The sequence below is a fragment of the Protopterus annectens genome, chromosome 4.part0 (assembly GCF_019279795.1).
Source record: "Protopterus annectens isolate FY-2018-M chromosome 4.part0, PAN1.0, whole genome shotgun sequence".
Lineage (NCBI taxonomy): Eukaryota > Metazoa > Chordata > Ceratodontiformes > Protopteridae > Protopterus > Protopterus annectens.
This window is the reverse complement of record NC_056733.1, coordinates 1,542,026,018-1,542,044,051: the sequence shown is the minus strand read 5'-3', so window position 1 is coordinate 1,542,044,051 and position 18,034 is coordinate 1,542,026,018.

Below are 18,034 nucleotides of genomic sequence, written 5' to 3'. Positions count from 1 at the left end.
CTGTAGTAAGGCTAAGTTTGAACAGTGACTTAATGTGAGGGTTCAGTTCTTCTTGGAGCTCATATAGGACACAGCCTGGGACACCGTCCAGTACCATAGATGCTGTGTTTTTTGGTCTGGAGAGGGCAGCTTTCACCTGTGCATCTATGATGTCAGGGAGGTTACATTCAGTTGGGATAGGCATTTGCTCCTTTGGGGGGGAAGGGGGGGGAGTTTGCTCTGAATCTGTCTGCCAGGATGTTGGCTATGTCTGTAGGTTCGGTATATTTTGTACCGTTATGCAACAATTCAGAGCATATCTGGGAGTTTCCGCCCATGTTCCTGACATAACTAAAGAAGGCCTTGTGATTATCTTTAGTGTCTAGGGCAATTTTTCTTTCGAAACTGGCCTTTGATGATTTTATGAGGGATCGAAGTTTCTTGCTAATACTGATCAGAGATGCCTTCCCTTTTTGGGATTTTGCTCTGTCATGTAGTAGCTTCCTTCTTCTGTTGTATAGCTTATTTATGGCCGGGGTCCACCAGACCGGTCTCCTGTTTTTGGAGGAGTGAGTCTTGGTTTTATTTGGGATAGCACGATCCATGCATTCCTGCAGATGCTCATAGAATGCATTTGTAAAGGATTCTGCGGATTGGGCTGTATTATCCTCTGGCCCAGGGGCTTTGTAGGATTCCACCTCAGTCTTGAGAACTGCAAAGTTGGCTTTTGAGAAATTCTTTGCAGTGATTTCCTTGGCTGGGGGTGGGGACAGGATATGGATGTCCAGGGAAATTTGTTTATGGTCTGATCTTACCAATGAGGGGTTTACCTCTGGTGTGGAACATAGAATCCCCATGTTGGTGATGACCAGGTCCAATATGTTGTTCCCTCTTGTGGGAGTGGTGACCAGTTGTTCCATTGCGTTAGAGTTTATAAATTCAAGGAACCATTGGGCAAGGGTGTTTGGGCTTGAGTAGTTTCCCAGTCAATGTTTGGGTAGTTGAAGTCACCCAATAACATAGTGTTTGGAGAGACCTTCATATTCTCCAGTGTTCTCAGGAATGCCAAGTGGGGTTCCTGTAATAGGGAGGGTGTTCTGTAGCAGGCTACAAACTGAAAGGCAGTTTTGCCCACTGTTAGTTGCACGTGGATGGTTTCCAATGCTTCGTGCAGTGCCACTAACCTGGAGGTGTAGGTATCTTTGATGAATATAGATACTACACATCCTTTTGTGCTTCAGTCCGAGTTTTGGGGCCGAAACTCATGGTATGAGTTATAACCTGGTAGTGCTGGGGTGCTCTCAGGAGCCTTGAACCAGGTTTCTGTTACTGCACAGACATCGATTTTCTCCATACTGAGGAGAGCCTCGAGTGCGTGCATCTTGAGGTTTAGACTTCTGGCATTGAGTAGCATTACCTTTAGTTTTTTTATCCTTGGGTTGTCTATGGAGGTGGGTTTGTCCTTTGAGCCTTGCCTAGAAAAGGCACTATGGGGGTGGCAAGAGCGTTGGCCAATATACAAAAGCCTAAGGGTGACAGGTGCAAGACGTCCCTAGCGAAGCAATGTGGCTTGTCGAGCATGTCATCCCAGGCTGACAGACACTGGATCCCCTTTGAATGACACCAATACTTTAGCCAATTGTTGAAACTGATCATTTTGTCTTTATACTGTGGCATCATTCTTGGTGAGGGCAAGATGCTACTCAAGGTCAGGGTCATACCAGCCTGGGCTACATGGTCAGAGAGCTCCTCTATGTCTCTTTTCATGTAGTCCAGGGAGGTACGTCTCAGGTCATTCACACCAGCATGGACAATGACAGAGTCATACTTGTACTTGCTTTGGGGTGACCTGAGTGCTTGCATTATGTGGTGGATCCTGGAACCCAACAGGCAGCTTACAGTGACCTTCTCCTTGTTCAGTCTGGTGAGCAGGACGTCAGTGTGCCGGACAATAGAGTCCCCTATAACAAGTGTATTTGGTGTGTTGTTTGGCCTTAAGGGCTGCGACTGTGAGGCACACTGATTTTGTGAGATATGTGATTCGTGGGTATTGTTGAGGGGTGGCTGTTGCTTGGATATCTGTTTAGGAGGTCTTTGCTGTTTAGGTAGATTTTTATTTAGAGCCTCCGAGTATGTTTTTGTGTGTTTATGTGTTGGGTATGCAGATGCAATAGGTCTGTGTGAGACTGGATTTGTGGTGTGGGTGGTTACCTTTTCCTCCTGACTGACTGTGCCAGTCTTGGGTTGAGAGAGCTCTGCCTCCAGTTTGGCTGTGTAACTGCATCTCTCACATATATTAGAGTTTGTTGGAAGGATGAGAGGGTTGTCTGTGTACATAAGGCAATTGTAACATTGCCTCAAAATTCCATGATTCACCAGCTGGACTGGAGAGTAACCTTGAAACTGACCCTTGGACATACCAGATTAGTATAGGGAACTGTTTTTTTACTGATCAGATTAGGGAAGGGAACTGATTTTTCACTTGATCAGGAAGGACCAATCGGGAGTCTAATACTTATGAGAAGTCAAGGAGAGTGTAGTGCTTTAGTTAGTTAGTGTTTCCTTATAAGAGCTGAGCAAGTGCAGGGCTTTAGAAAGAGAATAGATTGATTACTTTGAGAGTTTAAACAGTTCTAAAGGGAAAAAGTGAAGAGCAGACTTTGTGGAGCCTGGAATAGGTTAAACCTGTTTAGACGGCGCTGCCTGATGCTGCTCAGTGCGCAAAACTGCGCAAAAAGAGAGTTGTAGGGTTTTAAGAGAGAGAGATCAAGGAGTTTAGAATTGGCCCAAAATGGCCAATAAAACTTCAGCTTCTAGGTAGTAACCACTCCTCCAGGGACAGGCAGGCTGTTCAGTGTTAACCACTCCCACTGGTGAACACAGAGAGTTCCCTTTAGCCCAAGCAAGCACTGGCCTTATAGAAACTTCCAAACAGTTCAGAACAGCAAATCTGTAACTGAACTTTCTAAACTTTCAGAAAGTGGGAAAAAAGCAAGATTTTTTTTTCCTTTTTGTTGTAGTTTAAAGGTAGCAGAGATACTCAAGCAGCAAAATAATCACAACAGTTATAAAGAACTACAGTGTCCTTGACAGTAAACTTGTTAGTATCAACATTCTTCCATAAATCAGTACAGACTGTACCACAGCATTCATATCAGTTGGTTAAAAGTCATCATTTTATTACATCTGATCTCTGTAAAACTGTCTCCTTTCATCCTGGCTATTTTATTTTACTGATGTCTGTACACATTAAATATCATTGTACTGTGTAATCATTATTTAACTTGTTTTGCATGAATTATATGAATAACGTGAAAAATCATAATGTTAATAAGTTACAGCCATAACAAAATGAATCCCCATTCCATCATGCACTTAGTTATGAGCTTAAGTGAGCAATTTTGTTGTAAAGCAGTCAGATGATGTATGTTTTCTTGAGTTTAAAAGCATAAATACTTGTGTATTTCATTAGACGTATAAAATTTAGAACTATTTTTAAACAATATTGATTATTTTGTCAGATGATATATATTTTCTTGAATAAAACAAATATAAGCACTTGCATATTTTGTTAAATGTGTATACTTTAGAACTGTGTCTTTGTAATAATATGGCATCATTTATGGTTGCCAAGCTCCCTGTTTCCTCCACAAAATGCATTACCTTACCTGCCTGTGCATTCTACCAGCTGACTGAAAAGAAAAAAATCTCTTTGTGGCTGAAATCTGTCTGTACTCTGTGGAATGTCTTGAACCAGAACTTCTTCTGTCCTGTTCTTCTTAGGGTTGCCACCTTTTCAAATGTCTAAAGTGGGACATTTTTGGTACAAATGTCAGATTTTGCAGGCCAAAACATACCCATGGCCAGTACAAAGGACAGAACTTCACTTTTTGCCTAAATAAAAGCTTATTCTTGTAGAACTTTAATTGCGTATTCTGTTTCTTCTAACATTTAGGTGTTTCAGATACAGAATAACTGTTTTATGCAACTATTACATAAAAAACAGGAAATTATTTTGTCCTAAAATCTCAGGTCATTTGCCATTTATACACTCTTTTTGCAGGACACAACTTCCCAAAGAGGGCTGTCCCTCGCAAAGTGGGACAGGTGGTAACCCTAGTTCTTCTTGTTTCCCTTTGGAAACCTATCTAACTTCCATGGAGCGTACTGATCTAGATCTGCTGCTATCCTCATTCTTATGTTTGCCTGGAACGTGCAATTAAATTTAGGAAATTCTAACTTGTGGAGAACATTGAAACAATCATTTGTGGATCATGTACTTGTTTGACTTTATTTTTCCATCTGAGTATTCAGTTATCTAGAGTAAGAATTTGAAAGAACAACAGATGCAATCATTTTTTTTTATGTCATCAATCTTATATGTATAATTAGAGCTTTATTTTGTTTGTTTATAAAAGCTTATGTCTGATGTCTTATTTTACTGGGGCTGGGTATCCTTTCAGTGCTTTGTGCAACTGTTAGTATGAGCTCTTTTTGAAGGTGGTCAGTGTTTTCGCAGGGCTACCCCTTCTTCAGACTAAATGAGACATCAAAAGCACAGCCAATATAAATACAGTCAACCAATAAAAACAACATGGAGGCTTAGAGATGGAATTAGAAGCATGGTTTGCTAGTGCATTAGTCAATATATTAGGTGAGTACCATTTCGCTGGCAATAAATGAATTTAGAGCTTTGCGTTAATTACCTTAAACTTTTAATTGACTTCTTTACACTGGTTGAAATGACTCTACATGTGGATGTTGAATGAGCATTGCGTGCTATTCGAACCATGTTTCCAGGTGATGATTATACACTGAAGCTGGATGAAATGTGTGCTGATGTTTCTGCTTATGAGAATGGGTTGCCACAATAGAAACATAAAAAACTTTCGAGAGATTATTCTGAATTTACCAAAGGCAATATTTTTGTTTCGCCCCATGAAACTACTTCTGATTCCATCTCTAAGCCTTCTGAGGCTTAGGGAACATATTCGGTAACATAATAGTAACATTTGCAATTGTGTATTGACTAATGCACTAGCAAGCCATGCTTCCTCTAGCCCAGGGCATAGTAGGTTTAAATTCAGGGTTTTACAGCTGCTTTCACCCAACTAATGGGTGGTGATTTTAATAACTTTATTGAGAGAGTGGAGCTTAAATGGATTGTAGTGCTCCAAGCATATAGAATGCCTGGATTGAATTCCAGCCTACCCCTGAAGCCTGTTTTGAAAAGGAGGTGGTAGTTTATTAATTAATTTAGTTAATCTCTGATTTTATTGGTTTATTTTTTTAGTATTGTTTTTCAGTGTTGTTTTTATTGGTTGACTGTTTGTATTTATATTGATTGTGCTTTTTGATGCCTCATTTGGTCTGAAGAAGCTGTAGCCCCATGAAAGCACTCACCACTAAACTTTTTTCTTTTTACTGCTGTGGTGGTTGACTTATGTTTATAGTCACATTTTACTCCCTCTTGGGTCCACTCAACAATGAATGACTTGCCTTAAAAATTCTCTCCTAAGTGCATCCAATATGGATGGAATTGTCACCTCCGTCTCTTCTTTTTACCATAGAATACATACATGTGCAGAGACTGCTTCTTCCCCACCAGTCCAGACCTCATACCAATAGATAGGAGTCCTGACTAAGGATGACATAGTAGGGAAAATAACGAACATTTAAAAGGACAATAGCTGTCAGTTACAGCTGTTACTGTGCTCCAGTTAAAACATGAACATGTTATAGAAAAAAAATCAAGCAAAGACAATTCTGTCTCATATCAACTCCTGCAAACTGGGCCCATTGACCGGACCTACATCTGCCCCTCCCTTCCAGTGGTTGTGGCTCTTATATACCTGAAGCAATCTTAACTCCAAGCTAGACATCACCAAGACTTCTTGGACAAGAAGATCTACCAGTCCCACTTACCTATAGCAGAGCTAAGTAAAGGAATTCCAGCTGATACAGCCTGCTTTGGCTACAGAAATGCATTTGCTCAGTCCCTCACATGTGGCTATTAAGTATGCACCACTGGACATAGGGCAGGATATGAATGTTGTGATGGGGAGGATAATGGGTGGAAGGAATGTGTTTAAGAATGATATATATATATATATATATATATATATATATATATATATATATATATATATATATATATCAGATGATATTTAGAATAACGTTTGCAGATAACACCAGTGTAGAGGTAGAACAAAAACCTGGGAAGTGTCCCTTTTTGGAACTTGATAAACATAACTAGATGTGCAAAGAGATGGTGATTGATATTTAATGTACAGAAACTAAAAGAGATACAGCTAGTCCATAGTAACCTGGGAGTGAAGTATAGATGGGAAGGGGTAAAACTGATGTAGACTTATCAGAAAAATGTACAGGAAGTGATGACAACAGCATTATAGAGCCATCCAATCATGAACAAAAAGGCTACAGCTGAAGCCAAACAGATGCTTTTATGTAACCTGAGGGAGGAATACTCATCAATGACATGGAAATCATGCTATAAATCAATGGCCAGGTCACATCTGGACTACTGCATATAGCTATGAAAGCCATGCAAGGTATGGAACATGATATTTTATAGAAAGTGAAAATGAATGTTATCAAGAGACTGGACTAACAGTGGAGATTGAGTGGTCAGGGTAGGACTGCTTTTCTTTTTATATAATCCAGTCAGAGAGCATGATTTGGATCCACAGGTCCATAACTAGAGATTGCGATGGAGTGAAGAGGAGTAGAAAAATGTGAAGGGGAACAAAAACAGTGCCAGCACAGTTTATAGCCTGGGCCAAAGAAGTATGATACTACAGAAGACTGGTCAGTGCTTGGAAATGGTTATCAGAATAGTCGGTGGGATGTGACTCAGCAGAAAGAGAAGAGGTATTTAAAAAGGCATGGAATGAGGGTATGGCATAACAAGGGCAGCATGGTATGAGAAGAAGGCATGAGGTTGCGTGGAGCAGTTGTGGAGTGATGACTGCAAGCTATGGAAAGACTCTAAAGATAAACTGCCCTTTGGTTTACACTAGTACATAATTATGTGAGCTATAGTATTGTTGTGTAATTAGCCAAGGAAAGAACATAAGCTTTTCAAGCTTTTAGAATAGTGACAGATTGTGTGGAAAGGGTAGCATAACAATTGACAGGGTTTCAATGAACATATTACATTTTACATTTTAACCATGATGAGAAGTCTAATTTGAGGTGCATAGACAGGTACAAGTATGTTGGCATGCTCCTGAGACAGTAAATTGGTCTGGGAACAGACCTTTTTTTTGGCATTGAGGAACACCAGAACAGGGAATGGCACTGCTGTGCATTGGGTAAGCCAGCTATGGCTCTGTTTTGGAGAACATCTACAATATTATAAACCAACAAGTGAATAATTAAAAACTTACTGAAAATAAAACAGATGTCTCACATTACATACATGCAATTCTAATGATATGACAACTACATCAGGTACTACAGGTAATGCCCAGTTTATATCCAACAGTCTATATGCCACCTCTGGGTCTATATTAGAACATTGAAGTTTCATAATTTCGAATGTTCTAATATCGACCCCTAGTCAGTGAATGCTGAAAATAGCAAAGCTGCGGAACACCGAATTCCTTCCTAGGGAAGGAATTTGATTGGCTGTTCCTGTGGCTTCACTGTGTACAGCACTGTGGTGGAAAGTTACGGGTCGGAATCAGGTAAGTGTCAGATTGTGTGGACATGAGGGTTAGGGTGTGGGGTAGGTGAGTTAGGGTTAGGGCACAGGTCAGGTAAGTGTGTGATTGTGTGGACATGAGGGTTAGGGCGTGGTAGGTGAGTTAGGGTTAGGGTGCGGGTGAGGTGAGTGTGCGATAGTGACAGGCCTTAGGGTTAAGGTTTGGGTTAAGGTAAGTTGATAGCTAGTGATGTGTGTACAGTTTAGTGTAGAAATAGATGTAGGATTTTAGGTGTAACTGTGTGGATTGCTGTTTGTTTGGTGTGTTTGTGTTGTGTGTATGTGTGTCAGAACAGCAAATTTTTTCCCTGGAAAAAAATTGCTGTTCTGCATGTTCGATATTGTCAGCGTTCGCTGAATAGGAGTCGATATTAGAACATTCGACGTTTTAAAAAGTCGATGTTCTAATACAGACCTGCCACCTCTTAATATGTGCCATGTTTCAGTTAGTTCATTTTCAATTTGCCAGTAATAAGGGCCAAAAATTCATTAATGAAGGAACATTCAAATGTAAATGAACAATGGTTTCTTCCTGACGCATATAGCAATACCTACTGTAGTAACTTTTATCCTGCAATCTACATTTCAGTTCAGTTCAATTCAATTCAACTTTATTTTGATATGTACTAGAGACAGCGTCACAAAGTACTATGAAATTCCTATTTTGCAAATCCTCCAGCAACATATAAAAACAATGACAGTTAACAAGAAGTATTCTAAGGCAACTAATATACAATAATATAAATACCAATATCAGTAAATATATATATATATATATATATGTGTGTGTGTGTGTGTGTGTGTGTGTGTGTGTGTGTGTGTGTGTGTGCATGCAAAATAGCACATTAGTGCAAAACAAGTCCATTCCCCCCAAATGTGAAACAACCTACAATACTGAAGGGAGAGGTAGCATGCAAGTTTCATTTAACAATCTAATAGCTTGAGGTATAAAACTGTCTTTCAGCCTGGTTGTTATGGCCACCATGCTCTTATAATGACTCCCTGACAGTAGCAGTATAAACAGTTCGTATTGTGGTTGGGTAGTGTCCATGAAAATGTTTTGAGCCCTCCTAAAACTCTTTTAGGGTAGATGTTCTGCAATGCAGGGAGTGTTACTTCAATTATATTTTGCACATTTTTTCTTGCTCACTACAGAGCCATATGATCCCATATTGTACTATTCCTTAACCACACTGTAACACAGAAAATGCTCTCAGTTGCACATCTGTACAAGTTGCTGAAGATGAGATTATACATGCCAAACTTCCCATCACTGCTGGCTTTTCCATACCAGATCTGTGATATTATGAGACCAGGTAAGGTCCTCAGAAATGTTAATTACAAGGAATTTGAAAGTAGCCACTCTTTCCACCTCAGACTCACCAATATATATAATAGTAAGTGTGTGCCTTTCCATGCCTTTCATACTGCAGTCTACATTTACAAGCAGACTTTACTGAATTATTTTCTTCAACAAGCTTCCAATTCACATATAAAGCATAATCTGAAAGGCACACATCATTTATCATTTCTTTTGTTTGTATCCTTATTTCTCCTGATTTTCTAATTCACGATACTTTTCCAAAACATTTCTGACATCACTGTTTCATAAAGCTTTTCCTACCTTCCTCATATAACATGATCTTGCATATCTTGACTATTGCTGCACCCTCATACCATCTTTAAATGAGTTTCCAGTTAGTTATTGAACATTACAACTGCAAAGATTTGTATCAGTAAAAATTTAACTGTAAACAGTGGAGATATGTCTTACATGAGAATGCACTAATTCTGAGTATTCCCCTACTCCTGGGTAAAGGATCTCAAACATTGCTTTAATTCTACGTTTAATTTTCATGTTGGGACTCACAATATTGGTTCTTGCATTTCCATCAACTATGAATTTCACCCTTTAGATTTTACCTAAGTAAGTTATTTTACATGTGTTTTCTTTATCCAGTATTTATAACTTATTATAAATGAAATAGGAAACTTAACTCATTTCATTTCAAATATCTCTATCTAGGTTAGTAGCACCTCTTCCCATGCTCCAGCTACTATTGCTAGAGACCAGAAATGCTGGGGGGGGTGGAAGAGGTGGCATGATATGAGTACATAAGGTAATGTTAGGGAAATGTGATTGTGTCATCCTGAAGTAGAAGGACAGAACAGAGAGGAGCACAGACAGCAATCTGAAGGGATGAACTAACTCATCTCCGAGACTGCTTCTTCCTAGACAGAATTATAGACACATGGAATGGACTACTATTATGAATGGTCAGTAGAAAATTCATATTGATAAATGTACAGAAAAAGGGCAAGAAATGTATGAAGAAAAGTGATAAGGATGATAAAGACATTAGGGATAGATGGATGGATGGATGGATGGATGGATGGATGGATGGATGGATGGATGGATGGATTAATGGGAGGCAGAATATTCAATCCATTTTAAATCAGACTTGACAAGCTTATTTTCACCTTTATGCATAATCTGCATGGTATCATACAATGGCCCTGAAGTGACTAAAATGTGATAGCTGTGTATCCACACATGCGGTGTAACTATTAGTGATAAAAGTGTTTTGACTGAGGTTATATGTGTGTTGAAGTCCAAAGCTGGGTGAATCAGATCACGCTTATAACCTTGGAAGATAATTAAGTTTAATTGGAACTCGTACCTCTCAACTGTACAGATTTTTGTAGAACGTCCAGATTTTTGTCTCATATTTTAGTTCATTTTTCATAAAAGTGTGGTTTTCTAGCAAATCATTGACAAATCTTTGTAGATTTAAGTCAGAAAATAATGATAGATATTTGAGTTTTAGACTTTATACCCATCAGAAAATTCATGCTAATGCAAAACCTGCTATTCTATCTACTTTCTAAGTTTGTAAGAGAAAATTTAAAAATTGCCCCCTATTTTTGGGCCTTTGTACCCCCTTTACCTATGGTTTTGTCCAGATGTTTTGATTTAAGAGGCTGAAAGGTATGCTGAAACTACTGAATTCCTTTAAAACATTTGCTTCAAACATTACATTTCTGTGAAATTATAGGAATTTTTAAGGGAATATTTTTCAAAACATAAACCAAACTAGAAACTGATAAGTGAACCTAAAAACATATACTCTTAGTGCAAGATGTAGGGGTATAGACAACACATCCACCTGGCACGTGGCATAACTTGCCCCTCTTATGTCACCTGCCAGGTAGATGTGTAGAGTAGGAACATTTATACATAAACTGTCTTTGGGATTGTGTATACTGTAACATAATCAGACTTGCTAAATGTGCTTACTTCTCTGTATAATGTACTAAGACCAGGAGACCTGTTTGTATGCAGTGCTGAATATAATATCATACACAATATTATGGAACAAGTGACAGCAGAGAAATTTGCAAGGTCTATAAACTGATGATCATAGAAGCTCTCTGCCATTTTGAAACATGTTGACACTTTTTCTTCAATGAGACTGTTTTAAAATAACCAGCTCAATTACAGAAATTGACAGAATATGTGTGTTCATGGAGAGACAAAAATTATGAGCCTATCAAAAGTAAATTTAACACTGATTCTGGAAAACACATACACTGTGCAGAGTTTGTAACCCAGTTGATTAATAACGTAATAAAAGGAAATTATTTTACATAATTTAAAGTTATGCGAATCCAAAGAATTCCAGAGTCAGCTCAAAAAGCAGGAGGTAATACAATGAAATATTGTCCTAGCCCTACTTAAAATGGGAACACCCTAAGGAGTATGGTGACAACAATGGATGGCAGGTGAAGGTTACGCAGTGGAAAGTACTGATTCTACTCATAAAGACAGCCTGCACTGACATCTTCCGGTAAAGTGGCCTAACAATGTGGTATAGTGAGAGGGGCTTATGACAAAACTCAAAGTAATGTACAACCAAATAATGGAATATCTAGAAAGCCCTTATTCCCAGTTTTCTGTATTTTGAAGTCATTATTTCTGATAGTTGTAAACGTTAATGACATTGTGTGTATTGCAAAGCAACTATTTCTGGTAGATAGATAGATAGATAGATATATAGATAGATAGATAGATAGATAGATAGATAGATAGATAGATGGATAGATAGATAGACAGATAGATAGATGCCACAATGTAATTTATAGAATAACTATAAGAAAGGAAGTGGTTGCAGGGCAGCTTGTTCCCTAACCCTGGAAGAAAATGGTCCTAAACCTGCCTGCAGTCATATGCTATGTGATAGTCTTGGGGTAAAACAAAAAAGGAAGGGTACTTGATAGGTTATTTTAGTCATACACCAATATGGCAGTAGAACTATGATGTAGTTCATATCCGAAGTGTCAGTGTACTTCTCCATGGGTACCTGGTATTATGTCATTACTACCTATTTCATTAACAGATAACTCATTAAAAAAATAGCTGTGGAACAGATAAGATCCTTAACTAAATCAGGAATGAGGCACAAAGTACATTTTAGTTATTTTCCATAATGCCACCAAATATCAAGAAGCCATTCTGTTGCAGACAATCACTTTAACGTCACTGCCAGAGAAGTAAATGTTCAGTGTTACAGTTTACCACATTGTACAATATGTGCTATACATAGAGTGGGTTACCTTTGTTGCACAACTATGTCAATGCACAAACCTATATATGTACAGCATTAGATATCAGAGTTCAGAATTCAATATCATTTTTAGTTTTAGGGCAAGTTAAGTCATGAGTATGGTATATAAATCAAATGCCTCATTCCACACAACATCCATAGTAAAAGTAAAAGTCAGATCAGACCTGGAGCCCATATATACCATTTGTGGACAAAACTATTATGTATGTACATGCACACGCATGTATTTATGTATGAATGTATGTATTTATGTATTAAGTGGTAACGTGGAGCAGCAGTTAGCATATCTGTCCTGTGTCCACATGGGTTTTCACTCAGGCACCAATTTCCTTCCACACCCCAAAGACATCCTCACATGTTAAACTGGAGATACTCCACACTGCCTGCAGATATGAGTGTGTGTGAATGTGTGTGGGGGGTGGGGGTGCAAGTGCATCTGTATCTGTGTCTATGACAGAGAAAGAGAGAGCGAGAAAAGGACCACATTTGCAGGTATGTGTTCTACAGTGGAATGGTGTCTAAACCAACACTGGATTTATGCCTCATACATCTGGTGAGAAAGACAGGATGCAGTTTCCCACACTCTCAACCTGCTGTATCATAATGCAGGTGCTGAAAAAAGATGAAAAGGACAAGGGAAAAGTATAATAACAGCACTCACTTTGTAGACAACTGAAAACTGAATAAGTTTTGCACTCGCTGTTTCTCATGACAATTCTGTGTAATGGTATCGTAGAACATTTCTCACATACACACTTTTGGTATGTGATTAGTGGGGTGCTACAGTTTCACACTGAGATAATCTGTTTTGAATATGTCTTGTCTTGCTGACTCTTGTTCATATGCTGAGTGTTTTACATGTGCATAGGTCAAAGCATGTTTTTATTTAAGAACCTCTGTGTATACCCCTCTCTAGTGTGACACAACCTAAGTATAGTCAAGCCATCTGTGCATCCCTGCCTTCCATTGGCCCACATTAGTTGGAACTTATCAATGGCCAAGAACCTCTGTGTATACCCTTCTCTAGTGTGATACAACCTAAGTATGTACACCTCACTTGTGTAAGATATTTGCTAACAACTATCTTGTATTTACCCCTGTGGTGGCTACATCTCACCTGGTGACTGCACCCTGAAGTCCTCTCCTTCTTCCTACCAGACTTTCTGTCTCTTTCCCCACCTCCCTCTAATCCTTTTTACTCCTCTGCATACAGCCACCCCTAAACTGAATTGCCCACACCTGATTACCAATCATGCTCTCTCTATCTGTTTCTCTCTAACAAAGCTGCCTCTATTGCCACTACTTTCTTCCCTCCCTATATACTACTCTCCTGCTGCTTCACTAAAGGTGCCTAACCCATACATTCCTACTCCATCTTCAGCCCAGATACCTCTGTTCTTACCTAATAACCCCTATCTCTCCTTCTCTCATATCTGTCCTGCTTCCATGATTGTTTTCTGAGTCCTTCCTTGCGGGTGTAGAAAGCCCTGGGGACCTTTTCCTAGCTTCCTGTTTTCTCTCTATCCTCCTTGCCTATTTCTATGACTAATAAATGTTATTCTCTCTGCCACCTAATTATTTCTGTCTTTGCTGCCTCTATTCACTGATTTCACTGATCCTTTGATCACTCTATTCTCTGATTCCTTCTGCATCTGTCCCTCTGTAATTCCTCTGCCTTCGTTTTTATTCTCCTTTCCAGTATCCTCTACATTTCCCTGTTCTTCTGCCTTCCCCCATCTATCTATTGTAACTGTTTGCTTCTCTGCCTCCCCCAGTATGGTAATTTTGTGATTACCCATAATCCCTTGCGTCATCTTGAGCCTTGGCATGTTTTACTGTGCACGCCATCTTTACTTTCTCGTTCCTCCTAAACAAACGGTCCTGTGGTGCGTACCAGCCTTCCACAGGTAAGCGGCGGCCTTAGGCATAGGCCAACTAGGCAGCCGCCTAGGGCAACGCTGTAGCAGGGGCACTTTTCCAGTATTTATTTGGTGTAGGTAGACTAGGATGAGGGCACCGGGTGATGCTGGGGGGCGCCGAGGAACCCTTCTGCCTAGGGTACCAGTTGACCTAAGGCCACTCCAAGAAGAAAACGAAAGTATGAATACATGTTACACGCTAATCGTGCATTAAGGGAACAGCTGTTTAGAATCACATGTAACTGTAAAGCCTTTCTCACTGCAATTGTTTGAAACTTCATGAGTTGTGACTTTCTAAGCTTGTTTTGTTGAAATTAGTGGCTATAAGAGGATTAGAACATTGATATATTGTGCAACCTATTTACGCTAGTTTATACTGTGCTTAAATGCTAGCTGCAATGTATTTCTGAAAACATTGATGTAATAATAATGGCTGAAGGCTTGAAATAATTTTAAAGTGTGTTCTGCAATGTAATTTTGGAAGCGTTGATGTTATAGCAATGACTGAAGGCTTGAATTAGTTAACTGTGTGCCTCCAACTAATGGATCAGTGCTAAACGCTACTTTAAGTGTTTTGCTTTTGGGTACCCTACCCCTACTACCTTTCTGCCATATTCCTACGTATTATGAGTGTCTGCATTTAGCTTAAAAGTCATTGGATTCACTCAACGACACAGCTATCTGCATTTATTTCCCTCTTCTAAATATCCCTTGTCTTTTTTGCTTATGGTTGCAAATATTTCCTTTCTCATATATGCCCTAGAAGCCACTTAGTGATACAGTTGTAATGTGCACTACACCTTCTAAGCAGTTATAAACTCCTGCTGTGAGAGTAGATGTTTGTACTCAGTAGACTGCCATTTTTACACTCCTACTTATGTTTCCTTGTAATGCTGGCTGACACATGTTTTCAATGCAGCTACAAGCCCCAGTGGAAGTGCTCCTGGTGTTTTTTTACCATGTGCTGGAACACTACTCCTGCTCTTATTCCCTCAATACTCTTTTGTTATGGCTCCCCCCTCCCCCAGTTAATGCACATTATCTATCTGTTGTTTGCTGCAGCTGTCGACAATGTTCTCCCACTGCCCTTTTTTAGGATGTTAAATGTATGTTTCTTTTAAACTTAAAAAAGAAAGAAACAACTTTTACTACTCTTACTCAGAACAAGATTTCTGATTTTCTCCAGTCAATGTTACCAATTATATGTATAGCCTATGCCTGCTGCTAGATGATTTGTTGCTAACTTAAGCTACCAAATCTAAATCTGTGCTTTCTACTTAGCCTAGGACTAACTTGTATACAGTAGTCCCTGTGGCACCTCCATACCATGTGAAATACTGCTGTTTGTGTATACTTATCTGTTGAATATCTTTGTCAAAGCTATTTATTCAATGTATTGTACTGCTTTTTACTGCACTGCCGTAGGTAGTTACAACACCATTTACTACTGCTCACCTACCCCCCAAGCATACTCTGCAATCAACTGACCTATCCTGCATTCAACTTGAACCTATCTCCCTCCACTTTATAACATTATAGTGTACACCAACATTTTCAGTGACCTAATTCTCACACACTGTACTACCCCTACACTCTACATATTCAAACAGATAAACACCCTCATATCTAACTCCATAACACCTAGTCTTATCTCCTGTGCTCCAACTGTTTTACCTCCCTTCCTCCCCTAACTCTTACCTTGTCTCATTTTTTCAGGTATAGTCAAGCCATCTGTGCATCCCTGCCTCCCACTGGTCCACATTAGCTGGAACTTACCAAGAGCCTCTGTGTATATCCCTCTCTAGTGTGACACAACCTAAATATGTACACCACACTTGTGTAAGATATTTGCTAACAACTATCTTGTATTTACCCCTGTGGTGGCTGCATCTCACCTGGTGACTGCACCCTGAAGTCCTCTCCTTATTCCTACCAGACTTCCTATCTCTTTCCCCACCTCCCTCTAATCTTTTTTACTCCTCTGCATACAGCCACCCCTAAACTGAATTGCCCACACCTGATTACCAAACACACTTTCTCTATCTGTTTCTCTCTAATAAAGCTGCCTCTATTGCCACTACTTTCTTCCCTCCCTATATACTACTCTCCTGCTGCTTCACTAAAGGTGCCTAACCCATGCATTCCTACTCCATCTTCAGCCCAGATACCTCTGTTTTTTACCTAATAACCCCTATCTCTCTTTCTCTCATATCTGTCCTGCTTCCCTGATTGTTTTCTGAGTCCTTCCTTGCGGGTGTAGCCCCGCTACATTTGCTCCCCTACCCCCATTCCCACCCACCCCTATGACAATTTCCTTTATACCTATCTACCCCTCCCCTTCCTGCACAACTAGCAAATAAAACTCCAATTCCTTCCCACTCCCACCAATCTATAACTGGTAAGCCTATTATCGTAAATTCCTCTACATCATATTTTCCTCCCACTTTACATCATATTCTCCTCCCATTTACTTCCTACCTAATACACACCTTCCCCTAGCATGCAATATCTACTGCTACCATCTATACCACTCCTTTCACTCTCAATTAGTACCTCCTATCATATACACCTCCCTAACCCATACCTATGCTCCCCTACATCTCAGTCATACAATTCCCCTACATCTACTTCATCTCTCTATATCTCCCTAAACCTCTTTAACATCCCTACCTCAAGTCTACATAAACTATCCTTACTACAAATTCTTAAACCTTCACAGAAGGCAAAATCAAAACTACTCAAATTCCACTTCAACCCCACAGCACACCTTCCTCTCATTACCAATCTACTATATGATGGTGACATCCATCCTACCCTTACCCCTCCTCTTCTCTCCCTCTCTTCTCTCCCACCAAAACCTCCCCCCTCACTGTCCCCTCTGGACTCTTCTAAGACTACCCAACCTCAGTCACAAAAACTCTCTCCATCCAAATATTTAACTATATACTCCCTTAACATCCAGAGCCTAAGAAATAAGATCACTGAACTTCACTCATGGATAGCTCATAATACCCCCACATCCTTTCCCTATCTGAAACTTGGATTAAGGCTCAAATCTCAAACAATAAAATTCTGCCCCCTGGCTATAACATTTTCCGCTCTGATAAACCAATCCAAAAAAAGGGGGTGGCGTAGACATCCTTTACTCTAATAACCTTAACCTCTCACCATACCCTTCCCCATCTCCAGACTTCCTCCCTGCAGAGCTCACAATCCTTAACTGCCATCTCAATGCTCACAAAAAACTTGCAATAGCCACCATCTACATACCTTCTGGTAACAATCTACCTATTCTTGAAAATATCCTATCCTTGTTTTGTGACAATATACCTGATGAGCCCCTTATATTCGGCGATGTCAACATAGACTGGTTTAAAATCTCCACTGACTCTCCCCAACATAGTATCCACCAACATGGCTTCCACCAACTTATCTCTTTCCCCACTCACTTCTCCAAGAACTCCACATCTAGCTCTACCATAGACTGGATCCTCACCAATGCCCCCCACCACTATCACAATCCATCCACCCTACCCAATTCTCTCAGTAACCATCTCCCTTCCTCTATCTTAAGACAAAACTCCCATACCACTATACCCCATTTAATCAAAGACTGTTGAAAACTATCTAGTTTCAATATATCCCAGTTCAACTTCATCCTCCAAAGTATAGACTGGTCCATTCTTCGACAGCTCCCCCTGAACGATGCAGTAACTACTTTCAATAACATCTTCTTGAGTGCATTAGACTCCCTAGCACCCTCCAGGAAGATCAGAGTTAAATTT